This window comes from Thalassophryne amazonica, chromosome 1, assembly GCF_902500255.1.
Source record: "Thalassophryne amazonica chromosome 1, fThaAma1.1, whole genome shotgun sequence".
Taxonomy (NCBI): domain Eukaryota; kingdom Metazoa; phylum Chordata; class Actinopteri; order Batrachoidiformes; family Batrachoididae; genus Thalassophryne; species Thalassophryne amazonica.
The window spans coordinates 61,399,135-61,412,341 of record NC_047103.1 but is presented as its reverse complement, the minus strand read 5'-3'; the positions used below and the strand labels follow the sequence as shown (position 1 = coordinate 61,412,341).

General features: G+C 40.3%; 1 pseudogene; it reads right to left on the bottom strand.

Moving 5' to 3' along the window:
- Nucleotides 1–1,621: 1,621 nt before the first annotated feature.
- Nucleotides 1,622–11,861, bottom strand: LOC117506565 (annotated as a pseudogene).
- Nucleotides 11,862–13,207: the final 1,346 nt, after the last annotated feature.

The window sequence follows — 13,207 nt, the reverse complement described above, 5'->3', positions numbered from 1 at the left end:
TAAATCGTAGATATGAGGAAAAACTTGCTTGCCCAAAAACGATGTAAAGCGCGTAAAAAGCGCAAATCGGCAGTGCGTAAGAACTGGAGCAAAGCGCAATTGTCAGCCAATCACAAAGATGGAATCGAGACACTGGAAGCGGCGCGTGAAAACGAACCAAAACAAACACAGCAAGCAGGAGCCACCTTAAAAAAATAATAATTACCATTGTTCTTTAGGATCCGAACGCGTAAAAGCGCGCACCAGGCCTGTGCGCATCCCACATGACTTTAGCTGGAGGGGTTGGTGGCGCTGCGCACTTCAAAAAGCACATTGTTGGAAGCCATTTGGCCCGATCCCGCAGCTCAGAGTTTAAAGAAAGATATTTTTATTATACTTGAGGGGAAACAATGAGTTCAGGTACTTATTGCGGGGAGCAATCGTCAGGGGAGACTTAAACTCAATTACTGTGCAGGAAAAACACGCAGTGTGAATAAAAAATTAAAAGATATGAATAAAAATCGAGATGAAGCGTATCAAATATTTATTTTTTTCTGGGCAACAAAGGACTATAATACATTGACAGGCATGGGAACTATTGCCAGCACATGTCTATACAATACAGCTAAAACCGCCTCCAATTTTGGACATTATCGGACATAACAAGATATCAGGTGGTCCCCCAAATTTTTTTTTTTTTTTTCCTTTTGAATGTCTTTGAACATTTTAATTTTTTTATTTTTTTATTAAAAAGACAATATTCCATTTATTGCTTTTATGGCGCTTCAAGGAGAGAACAAGAGGTGAAGTCTGGTTGGCACAACACATAAAAGCTTGTATCAAAACGAAAAGGAGAACACAAAAAACTGCTCAGGGTGTCATTTTAAAAAAAATTGATAAGGATGATATATATATAGATATAGATATAGATAGGTAGAGAGTGTGTGTGTGTGTGTGCGTGTGAGAGAGAGAGAAATGGAAGTTTATTTCTATTAAATTTGTTCACTTGCTTCAGTGTCACCTCAACATGCTACAAGAGGGCTGAGTTGAAATATCCCAGAGAAATTAAAAATACCCCAAAACTTCTGTTTTCTAAGAATCATAAAATCACATGAAGAACTAGAACCGAATAATCAAACCCACTAAAACAGGAGGCACCAAAGATAAATAAAAAAGAAGTTTAAACAGACGCACCATATTTACAATTCCCATTAATTACACATAAATAAATATATACATACATGAACACTGATTCCCTTATATAACCGTGAATCGTGTTGAAATTCAAAAAAACAAAAACAAAAACAACGAAAAATTGAAAATAAAAAAAATATATTCAAGTTGGTTGCTGGGAGAGTCTACAACTGAAGTCGTGACATGGAGGAATTTCGAGTGTTTTCAAGTTTATTATTCACAATACTGATAGAAGAATTCATCCTGTTTTAGCTTCTTTTTTTGTCACAATCGTTAAAAATTGAGATTATTGAGGGCTGGCTGGATTTCAGTCCATTCGTTGCAGCTCATAAAGAAGAAAAAAAAGAAAGAAGGGGAGTACATAAAAAGTCCTCTACACCTTCTCTTCGCCCTGAAGCTCTTCCTCTTCAGGTTTTTTTTCCTCTTTTTTCTTTTCTTTGTTTTTCATTCAGTTCACGTGTTGGATGAAAATGATTCTTGCGTCCATGAATCCAAAGTGGGGCGAAAAAATGCACAGGAAGGAAGTGGCACGTTTATCTTTATTAATAGTATTTATAAGGTATTTATAATATTTATATTGGATGGGTGCGGGCCGGAGAGGTGGATGGAGCAAAAAAAAAAAAAAAAAAATCACTTTCTGTGTCTCGTCTTTGTCTCCGCCTTTAGTGCCGTTATCTGAGTGACTGTTGGGGTTGTTGTTGAGGTACATTTTGTCCATGGCTTTGATAGCCTCGGTCAGATAGTTCTGCAGGGCCGTGATGGCCGCGCACAGCGCCGGGGTCCCGAAACCGTGCGAGATTAAACTGAAGTGGGTCAAACAGCTCTGGATTCCGGGTTCTAGGATGGGCTGCGGCCGCGAGTTCCCCAACGGTGAGCGGTCCTGGGACAGCAGGTCCGTGAATTCTTTGCAAACTTGCCTAAAAGGAAAAAAAAAAAAAAAAAACAGTCAAGAAAGGCAAGAGATCGGCGCGTTAATAACGAGCAAAAAAAAAAAAGAAGAAGAATCATTTTTAATTCGTGTCAGCCAAATATGGCGCAAATTGGGGCGCACAAATCAATTTTTTTTCAACTCTTGAATTTGAAGATGTGAGCAAAAACTGCGTCTTTTGTACAGCTTTTAAAACTTTTTTTTTTTTGAAAAACGTATAATATAGAAAATAAAACATTTTTGTGTAAACACTAAATAGACAATTGCTTATGTACGTTTAAAATATTTTGATAAAAGAAGAAGAAGGAAATTCTGCATGGTGACTGGAGAACTATCGGCATTAATTTTAATTAAGTTTGAAAAGAACAATATTCTGTGTCCACCGCTTTTTTTTTTTTTTTTTTTTTTTTTTGGTTGCTGGTGTGTGCGTGCGCACTGACTCGTGTTGTGACACAGTGAAATGTGATAACAGCACTCACTTCGTGGCCAATAACATGTTTTTTCTTTGGACTTGTTCGTTTGGGTCGGAATGCTGACGGTTTACATATTCAGCTACTGCCTTGGCTGGAAACTCGGTCTCGCATACATAACCAAAATCCCTGGCAAGATGCACCGCTTCGCCTGAGAAAGAAAGAAAGCAGAAAAAAAGAGAGAGGTTGCTTATTAAATACATCAGAGCAGTTCTCAGACATGATTCATCCGCGCTCCCACTCTGTTTATTCAATCAGACAGCGGGGTTACGGCACCTGCAACTTCACTGCAACAAACTTCCATGATGGTGATGATGACAACAAGGGTGGAAAGAAGCTGCCAATAAGATGTAAAACACATCTTAACTGATTATTGATGGATGCGCTTTATTGGGAATCCAGCAAGTCCAAATGGGAATATTAAAGGGATATTTCTGTTCGCTTTCATTCAGCATCACCACCGCTTTTCATTTCCTGCCGTTTTCACAGCGTATTTTCGTTTCTTTTTTTTTTTTTTCCTTTTACGCACGGCCTCCGCAGGACGCATGCGCCAAATTAGCATCAAAGCACAACTCCACTAAAGTGGCCTGCACAAACACGGAGCCGATCACATGCAGTGACCGTGCGCCTCGTGCGTACAGCCTACAGTATCCAACATTTGTGCGCAAAACGCGCATCAAAACGGCGCTCCTTTCTGAAGCAATGATTAACAGCAGCCAGTGAAGCATCGCGCGCTTTTCACCTTCTACAGCACAACAAACAGAACCGAGCTGAATAATCAGTTCCTGCAATTACCCCCCTGGTTTTATTTTTTTTTTCTTCTTCTTTCTTTCTCTTTTCAGCAACACACCTTCATTCTGAAAGCATTTATTATAAAATGCAGCCGCAAAGGCGCCAAACTCCACCCAGGTTCGTGCCGCGCAACAAAAACAACAACAACAACAACAACAAAAACCAAAGGAATTAATTAAAAATGAATGTTTGAAATGTAATACAGGGTTAATCAATCAATCGACTGTTCATCCGTGAGGTGACGCAGCAGCAATAAGCAGCACTCAATAATTAACTGGAATCCAGCACAGATTCAACCAGTGTTTAAAATTAGGCCAAAGAAACCATCTCTCTCTCTCTCCCTCTGTCTCTCTCTCTCTCTCTCATCCTTCATGCTTTATTACTCGCGAGGCCAAGTCTCTCCACATTACACGGATGAGCGCATACATGCTGATTTCCAACACAAAGAATGAAGAAGAAGAAGAAAAAAGGGAAAGAACCGACCCCCCACCCCCCTCTCATGCACCTGATATCGCGGGAGCAACACGAGCACTAACGTGATTTTCGACTTACCTTCCACTAGTGACGTCAACAAGGTGACGTTGGCCGCCTTACGTCTGCCCGCAGGTAGATTCAAGCCGATTTTATCCAGTTTCTCCCGCAAGGATCGACCACCGTTCTTAGATTTGGCCCTGCGGCACGAAAAGAAAAAGGGAAATAAAATCACTGTCAAGACCTTTTGTCATATTTTTTCCGCATTAAAACAGAAGCAACAACCCACTAAACATTAGAAGTCTAATTGCGTTTGTAGGTCCATAGAACATCCATAAGACGTCTAATGTTTAGTGGGAAATATCAAAATGATGCGTATTTTTATAAACAGAAAACACCAGAAAACAAAAATCAAGCAATTATAAATTATTTGTTACATGACTTGTAGTTAAATCACTTGTTTTTATTTATTTGTTTTTATAGCAATTTCTCTAAAATTTTGATACAATCATGTTATTGCCTTGATTAACTAATTATTTGTTAAGTGTTAGAATACTTGGTTGGTTAAAGGCTTGATCTCTACTTTTTGAATGGTTTGGTTTTTCCTCAACCTTTCACTAAATACATTTTAATCATAGCTGCAATAAAATTATTTCCATCACTCACTGAACAATAATTGTTGTTTTTGCAAACACTTTTTGCTGGTTGCTTCATTTATTATTTATGAATATTCCCACAATTTATTATTATCTTCATTCCTGATTTATGTCTAGAATATTATAGAATTATTCAATTAGTTAAGTGATTGCAACCCTCATTTGTTCACAAGCTATTTATGCTCATAAATTTTAAGTATAGCTGCAAATACCTTTTATTAATTAAATGACATATTATGGCATAAATTAACAGACTGTTATGTAGTTGGAACGAATGTTTGGATGCTGGCCATTCTGTGCTCATGTGCTCAATAAAATGTCATTTATAAATTTAAATAAATTAATTTTTTTTCATTGCTGACTAATTTGAAAATTAAGTAACTTTGGCTGTTTTGCTGTTACTGTTTTCTTGTTTTCTTTATGTCAGCTTTCTTTTTGCTCATTGTTTCATCTACACTGCAACTAAACGATCTTCATAACTGATTGGATTGCAGATTATAAAGTCAAGTAATCAATTAGTTGTTAACCGATTACAATCACTCTTTATTACTACTCACATCAGTGTAAAACAGCAACTATAACAATTATTTTCATTGTTGAATATTTTTCATTTTATTTTTCATTTTATTGTTCTGACTAATCATTTGTTAGTCAACTGCAGTGATTTCTTCTTTGTTCACTCACTTTCTTTTTGTTCATCACGTCAACTGTAACTTTCAATAGTCTCCATTAAGAAAATTTATATAACAGATCATTCTGTGTATTGCTACTTTGAATAAGTGATTATGAATGATTATAATATGTTTTGATTGCTTTCACATTCACATTTGTGTTTGTTGTTGCTTACAAACCTTAATATACTTAAGATTTGTAAGCAACAACAAATGCAGTCAGAACTATTGTTCTGATTACCGATTAAGATGCCAGGGTTTTTTTTTTTAAGACAAATTAAATTCTTCATTTAGGGATTATAACTGTCAATTACCTGTTTGCCCAACACCTTTTTCTATGCCAATCATTAGAAAGATTATTTTATCCCTGATTATTTTTTAATTGTATCAGAAAATTGTTTTAAATGCATCAATAGTTTGATTTTTCACAACAACAAACAAAAGCCTAAATATATTTAGGGAACAAGGATACAACATACACTGAAAAAACATAAGAACAAAAGAGTTCAACCTACCTAAAACTGTGCTTCCATTAGGAACACACAACTTAATTAGGTTGTGCCAAATTAATTTATTTATGCCAATGTGTTATTTTAATTTGGACAAACTTAATCCTAGGTTTTCCTTGCTTTTAGTGCACAGCAACTCAACCCATTTTCTTCATAAATAACTTAAATGATTCGCAGAACAGTTTCCTGTCATGGACTCATTGTTTAAGGGCTCATTATTATAGTTTTCATATAAGCTTATGTTGGATAAAATAGGTGGTTGGGCTTATTTTTGCATGTTTTCCTCATCTCTCTCTCTCTCTCTCACACACACAGACACACACACACACACACACACACACACACACACACACACACTCACACACAGGCAGCAGACACACACACTCTACATAATGAATAAATAAAGCACTACTTAATAGGCAGCATATTACTGGCTGCATGTGTGCAGCACTTCAGCAGACAGTTCACTGGAGACCAATGTTTTCATGTGTAATGCCTTCACTGGGCCCACAGAGCTGTGGGTGAGAGATCCAGGGTCCATTCATTTAAGAGAGAGACGAGAGAGAGAGAGAGAGAGGAGAGAGAGAGGAGAGAGAGAGAGAGAAGAGAGGAGAGAGAGAGAGAGAGAAATCCAGTGCACGGAGAAGTTTAATATGGAATTTAACAGAGCGCCTCCTGTTTTAAATGCGGAGCTGGTGTCATGGTGGTCGATTTTAATTATTCTTGGTACAGAGGAAGAGAGAGAGAAAGAGAGAGACGGGGGGGAGGGAGGGAGAGAGGATTCCACACTCACCTCCTGAGCACGTCCGCCCAGCGAGAGAGCATTCAGGGCACTCTGGTGGTGAGAGGCGTCTCTGCACCTCCGCCACCGTGACCTTGTACTTTGTGTGGAGCTGAGCAGCGACAAGCGACCCGGAACCGAGCAGAACACCTCGTTCGGGTTTACCACTCCTCCGAAAAGCCCGGTCCTATTGACGGGGGATGGCAGAGACGTTGTGTTCTTGGATAGAAGACACTGGACCTAAACACAGCCGAGGAGGGAGTGAGAGCGCTCAGTGAATTTCATGCAATGCAGAGCCCTTAACTAAATGAGAAAGCAGGAGGGGTTAGCCCCCTAGGTTTACAGTTTTGAAACACACTTTAGCAACGAGAGCGAAAACATCCAATACATGCGCATAATAAGAATTTGTGCGCAATAAAATCAGAAATATCACCATCCACGTTTAAATCTCCACTCTCCAAATAACGCACAAAAAACGCGCAGAGCACCAGATAGCAGACTGGTTCCTCTCGATGTGAAAATGCACATGTGTATAACACTTAGCCCCATCCAGCATAAAGTGGCGATGTTGTCCTGGTGCGCAGAGCAGCGCGGACAAAAGGGGCGCTGTGCGCCTTTTTAGATGGATCAGTTGTGACATTAATGGCTCAGGGGGAGCCTGATATAGAATAGAAGCAAAACGAACTCTGGAGAATTACTAATATATAATATGCCAATTATCACACGTTGACAGAAAGAAAAAAGAAAGAAAGAAAAAAGAAAGAAAGAAAGAAAGAAAGAAAGAAAGAAGAAAGAAAGAAGAAAGAAAAGAAAAATCTACGCGTGCAGTGTGCGTGATTTTCTGATGCACGCAAACCATTTTTGTTATTATTAGTTATTATTATTATTATTATTATTATTAGGATTATTATTAGTATTACTATTATTATTCTTTTACAATAACCACACAATGCATGCCTGTGACTGTAACTGTCGGGGCCCACAAAGCTCCTCTCATTTGCGCGCTGAACGCTGACAGTAAATACCATCAGCGCGCCCGAGAGATAAAGCGAGAGAGGAGCAACGGGGGGAAAAAGAGGTACAGCCAGTTTGATGCACTTGGAAAGCATGTAATGAAAAATAGGCTACTGCGCATTAGGATCAGTGAGGCGTTACTACATCGAGCTCCGTGGAGCAGAATGGTGCGCCATAACTGGTGCGCAGAACAGGTCAGCAGAAAACATGCACAATATCAGACAGAACCGCTTACCTTTTTTAATTACAGTCTGGTCAGGGATGGTGATTCCTTGATCCTCAACAGGCTGTGGAACAAACAAACAACAAATAACTAAAATAATAATAATACTTAAAAAATAAACAGTGACCGTGATGCGCCTGATGCGCAGCCTGACAACAATTAGCGGCCAGCATTTTAGACTCCGGAGGATCATACCTGTTATATTGTCCGTTTCAACCACATCAGAACCTCAGACTTAAATAAGGAAGCTCTGTCGCCCCACAATCCTGACCTAATTTCGCCCTCTCCGTCGTCTCTGCTCACAAGGAAACTTCTCATCTAGATTGGATAGTAATTACGGCGGCAACCTATTAAAGGCCTATGAACTAATTAGAGGACTATTGGTGTTTGTTTCTGATTAATAAACTGCTCTCAATAACAACGGTGCCTTATTGACAATTGTAGCATTCGTTTATCACGGCGTGTTTAGGCGATTAAAACAAGTGTGCACAATGTCCGGTTGTTGTGAATTAATTGAATATAACGCATATTCCATTAGCGTGCGCACGATCTCATAAGTTTCCATTCAAGAATGTAAAATATATTGTAGTTTGCGACATAAATCATTATTAAATTTATCCGTTTCTTAAACACCATCTTTATTATTATTATTAATATTATTATAAAATAATGGGAGTGAATTGGTAGAATCTGATTAATTAATTTAGAAGGGGAAAAAAGTCAGAAATACGAAATTGGGCAGCTATGGTGTTTAGTATGATACTGCGCTTGAAAATATTAAAATAAGAAATGCAAAATATTCCCACCATTAAATGTTTTTTTTAAGCAGTAAAAACAACAAATGCATTTATCAAACTAACAAAAAACATATTACGGTGCGGCAAATTGTCATTTAAAATATTAACATTTGAAAAAAAGTGCTTTATTAATGTAAAATACAAAAAAAAATAAAGATTAAAATATGAATTCAAAAATATACAACGGTCAGGCTTTTTTATTAGACTATGATCAATTTACAAGGCTGCTGTTGTTCAGGATAATAATAACTGTGATAGATGCGCTTTTTTGGGGGGGGAGCTCGCGCCTGCACTGAGGTCTCACCTGAACGTCTTCTAAAGAGTGAGGGTATTCCGCTGGATAGGGATAGAGGTCCGACAGTCCTGTGTCGATGCCGTGGGTCCGGACGGTAGCAGCACCTCCCTGCGGTACTCTCGGCACAGCTGGTGCGGGAGGCTGCGGTGCTGGTGCAGCAGGCCGCTCTTCCCTGGCTCTGCCTCTGGCCCGGCCAGCCCGGGTGCTGCGGCTGCGGCTGGGCGTGCAGGGAGTTGAGGGAGTACGGGATCGTTGACGTGCGAATAAGGGTCCTGAGACTGGCGGGTAGATGGTCTGGTACGGAGGGGGGGAAGTACGGGGGCTGGAAGTCCGAGTTGGGTGTGTGCGAGAAGCGGGGGCGCGCTCGTGTAAGGACTCTGGCCCACGCCGCCCAGCTGAGGTAACCTGGCTGTCCCCATTGCTGGTGCCGTCGTGACGATCCTGGAAGAAAAGAAACGAGCGTTTATTTATTTTTTAGGCGTTATCAAAAACGGCCTGCGCGTCAAGCAGAAATTAGACAAAGAATGGAGTTTAAATTAAATAACTATGGAGCATTTTTTTTTCCCTTCAGTAAAATAGCGCTGATGTGCGGCCACAAAGTTCGTGAAATAATACATTTAAATTCTTAAAATATTTCTGAAGTGCTAGTATTTTTTTATATTTGTCCTGGGGGTGTTTATCCACGCAATTTTACGCATGCAAGGTTCGCGAAATTACATTTTGAAAATAAAATAAAGGTGAATTAAACAGTTCAAAAATCATCCTCAGCAACTTACCATCGCGGAAAAAACTGTGTCACTAACATCTGATATTTTTTTGTGCGATTCAACAAGAAAAAAATTGTTCAAAAAGAACACTTTGAGGAATTCCCTTGCAAAAGATTTTTTCTTTTTTAAAAAAGAACAAAAAATTAGCCTGCAGACGAGGCGAGTCTCTCCTGCAAGCTTTACGCCCGCCCTGGCGATCAGATGTGTGCCACAGGAGCAGGGTCGATAATCCATCAGAAAAGAAGTGGTTAGATCCCCGCTGTCCCTTCATCTGGCTCTCAAAAATTCTGAACAGTAATGGAGGGAAAAATAAAACTGAAGATATTCGGCGGTGCTGCTGGAGTTTTGGGTGCAAAAAGTTTTCTCATCCGTCTTCGCTTTGGTTCTACCACAACGCTGCCGTTTCCCTCGATCGGCTCATGTTAGCGAAAGAGCCGCTGCCTGGTCTCCCTCCTGGACCTCGCCCGATAGAACGCATTGATGACCTATTAAGATCAGAGGTAATTCTTAATAGGAAGGAAAGAATCGGTCAGAAATCGGGCGTGAAGCGAGGGACGCAACGCAGGCAGGAGTCTGATGCGCTTAAATGAACGTCCTTGAAAGGGAGAATCAGTATATCTAATCAGAGAGAGAGAGAGAGAGAGAGAGAGAGAGAGAGAGGAGAGAGAGAGACAGAGAGAGAGAGAGAGAGAGAGAAGGAGAGAGGGAGTGGAGAGAGACAAAAAAGAGAGGTCTGACGAATCAGAAAGAGAGGCAAGAGGAGGGGGGGGCGTTTTAAAAGGGTCCCAGGGCCAAACGCAAAAGTGAAAGAAAGACATGGAATGAAGGGGGGAGAGAGAGAGAGAGAGAGAGAGGAGAGAGAGAGAGATAGAGAGAGAGAGAGAGAGAGAGAGAGAAGAAGAAGAAGAAGAAGAAGAAGTAGCAGCCGTGTGCACCTCTGAACTGGGTGAAAATCCAGCAAGCGACGGCGCGTTTTTCATCCTTTTGTTTTCCGAGCTTTCCTCCGTGGCGCTCCTTTTCCCTCTTCTCTGTCGAATCGAAGCCATTCCCAGAGACACGCCGGTTAATTTCAGCGCTGATCCGGAAAGGCGAAGAAAATAAATCCACCGAGTCTCTGGCATGCGCGGCGGCAGAGATCCGACGCGCCAACCAACTTTTTACGCACAACTTTTCTTCACAACACCGCACATCGAGTGGCAGGCAGCAAGATCCAGATTGCAAATTTTATTTTTTCCCCCCCATTAATAAAGTTCTTTAGGGGGTTAAATCATCATAACACGAACGGCGGAAGGTGCTTTTGTTTTCCTGCTTGCTGGCCGTCCCTGTCCACGCAGGACGCAGGCGAGAATAAAAAAAAAACAAAAAAAAAAAAACACGTCGGACTGGCTTCTCCACTCCTAAACAAGTCTCTGATATTACTGCCAAACTTCAACAACAATCACTCACTGTGTGCTCTGCACACATGCTCATTGCACGCAAAATATAGTGGCTCAAATTGCACATATAATAATTATAATAATACAAACCGGTTGGAAAATTAGTGATAATTAGCCTTGCGGGAAAAAACGGACAGCGATGCGCAGGAATAACAATTTGTTTAATTAAAAATGCAAGAAAATTGTGTATATATTTTTTTTTTAATTTGTAAGTGTCATTTATTATTTTTTTATGCTCATGTGAAATTAAGTGGAGAAAATGTTTTTTTTTTCTGGTGTGATTTTATACATACAACGCAATAGATTAAACATTAGAATTGTTTTTTGCAGTAATGTATTATTATTATTATTATTATTATATTTGACGTAAATGTGGAAAATAATTTCTTAAACGAATTACATGCTTTCATTCTGCACTTGACATAAAAGTGATTCCTCTTACATATAAAAATCACTTTTTTATTTCAATAAGTAAAAATAAATAACATAAAAGAACATACGCTACATTAAACAATAGCACGCCTCCTCAAAGATACACAATCATAAATTAAATTCCATATTAAAGAAAAATCAAAGAGGAACCCCTTACCTCGCATTCTTCGTACTTAATGTTATCAGTTAATTTCCAGAGCATTTTCATGGGTTGTTCAGGTGGATATTGCGTATCGCCTTGTTTTTCACTCAGTGGTTTTGTGCTCCCCGCTAAGAAAAGAAAAAAAGAAAGAAAGAAAGAAAAAAAAAATCAAGTTTTATGGAAGCTGTGAGCTGCTGTCTGTCCTGCGCTCTGAGGTCTCCCTCTAATGGTGGAAGTGGAGGGCTGGAGCAGCTCTGTAATAACACTGGCACAGGGCCTCATTAACATATCAAGTGCCGTTTGATTCCCCCCCCCCCGTCCATCTGCACGCACAACAGCAATGGCCAGCGCACAGGTAAAAACCAAAACGGCGAGACGTTACGCACGCTGCTCACAGGAGAGGGGGGACGTCTCTCAAAGAAATACCATTTTACACCTGCTTATGACTCCAAAGTGGTAAAAAAAATTTGCTGGGTTGATTCCCCCCCCCCCTCCTTTTTTTTGTTTGTTTGGTGATTTATGCGCCACACTCTTGATTTTCTTTTTTTAATTATTATTATTTGAAGCCAAACTGTTGTTGTAATCCCACTGAGAGTGCAGATCTTCAGAGAGTTTTCTGGCTGTGTCATGCAAAAAGAAAAAAAAAAAAAAAAAAAAAAAAAAAAGGCTGTGCGGGTTTACCTGTTTAAAAATGGGGGGGGGGGGGGGGGGGGTAAATAATTAACACAACAACGTGGTTTTGTTTCATTTGAATGAGCGGCTACGGGGGGAGCCAGGCTGTGCGCCGACGCCGGCCGAGCCTCCACCTCAGCGGGTCGCGGGTCAGCAGACAGGTCGCCAAGTCTTTAAGGCGTTGGCCCCTCTCGGTTCAAACCAGGATTACCATTTTTGGTGGAGTCAGTTGTTATTAATGAGAGAAGAGAGATGAAACCGGCTGACAATGACAGCTGAAACCAAAAAGAAGAAGAAGAAGAAGAAGAAAGGCGCCAGGATTTTTCTGTTCAAGCTCACAAAGCAAGGCGGAGCTTGACACCTGTGATTGATTATTACATATTTATTAAAAAAAGTCTTTATTTATTTATTTTGCTTCACACACGGGCACAGATTTGGGAACATTCATTTTGGAGCAAATCAGCTGTGGGTGCATTTTTAGCATGCTATCAAACCAATGGCACAAAGAAGGAGAAGAAAAGAGCTTCCCCAAATCAAATATCTCTAACTTTGTGTGCGCAAACATGCACAACAGAGTCCTCCCCAAAGATCTGAGACTCCCGATGCAGCCTGCTCCTGCAGCCGGCTCGACCCTTTGGCAGTTTTGCTGGATTTCCACAGCCGTGTCTTTGCCTTTAAAACAAGTTCCACGTACCTGCCAGTCCCCCCAATTTCTCCACAACTGACATTCTTCCTCTTCTGCCTTACCCGGTTTAATTTGGTGCTCGATCCAACGCCGTGTTATCTCAATGAGCCTTCGGTCCGGGAGTATACTTATTACTATTATTTTTTTCTTTGTTTTGTCTTACCTGGATTGGATCAACGGTGCGGCCACCTGGTGACGCATGCGCACTGCTGCGGGTGTGGAAACTACCTGCGTAAAACAAGTGAAATAGCAAGTTTGTGCGAGTGTTGGAGGCGCTTCATCTGTCAAAGTTT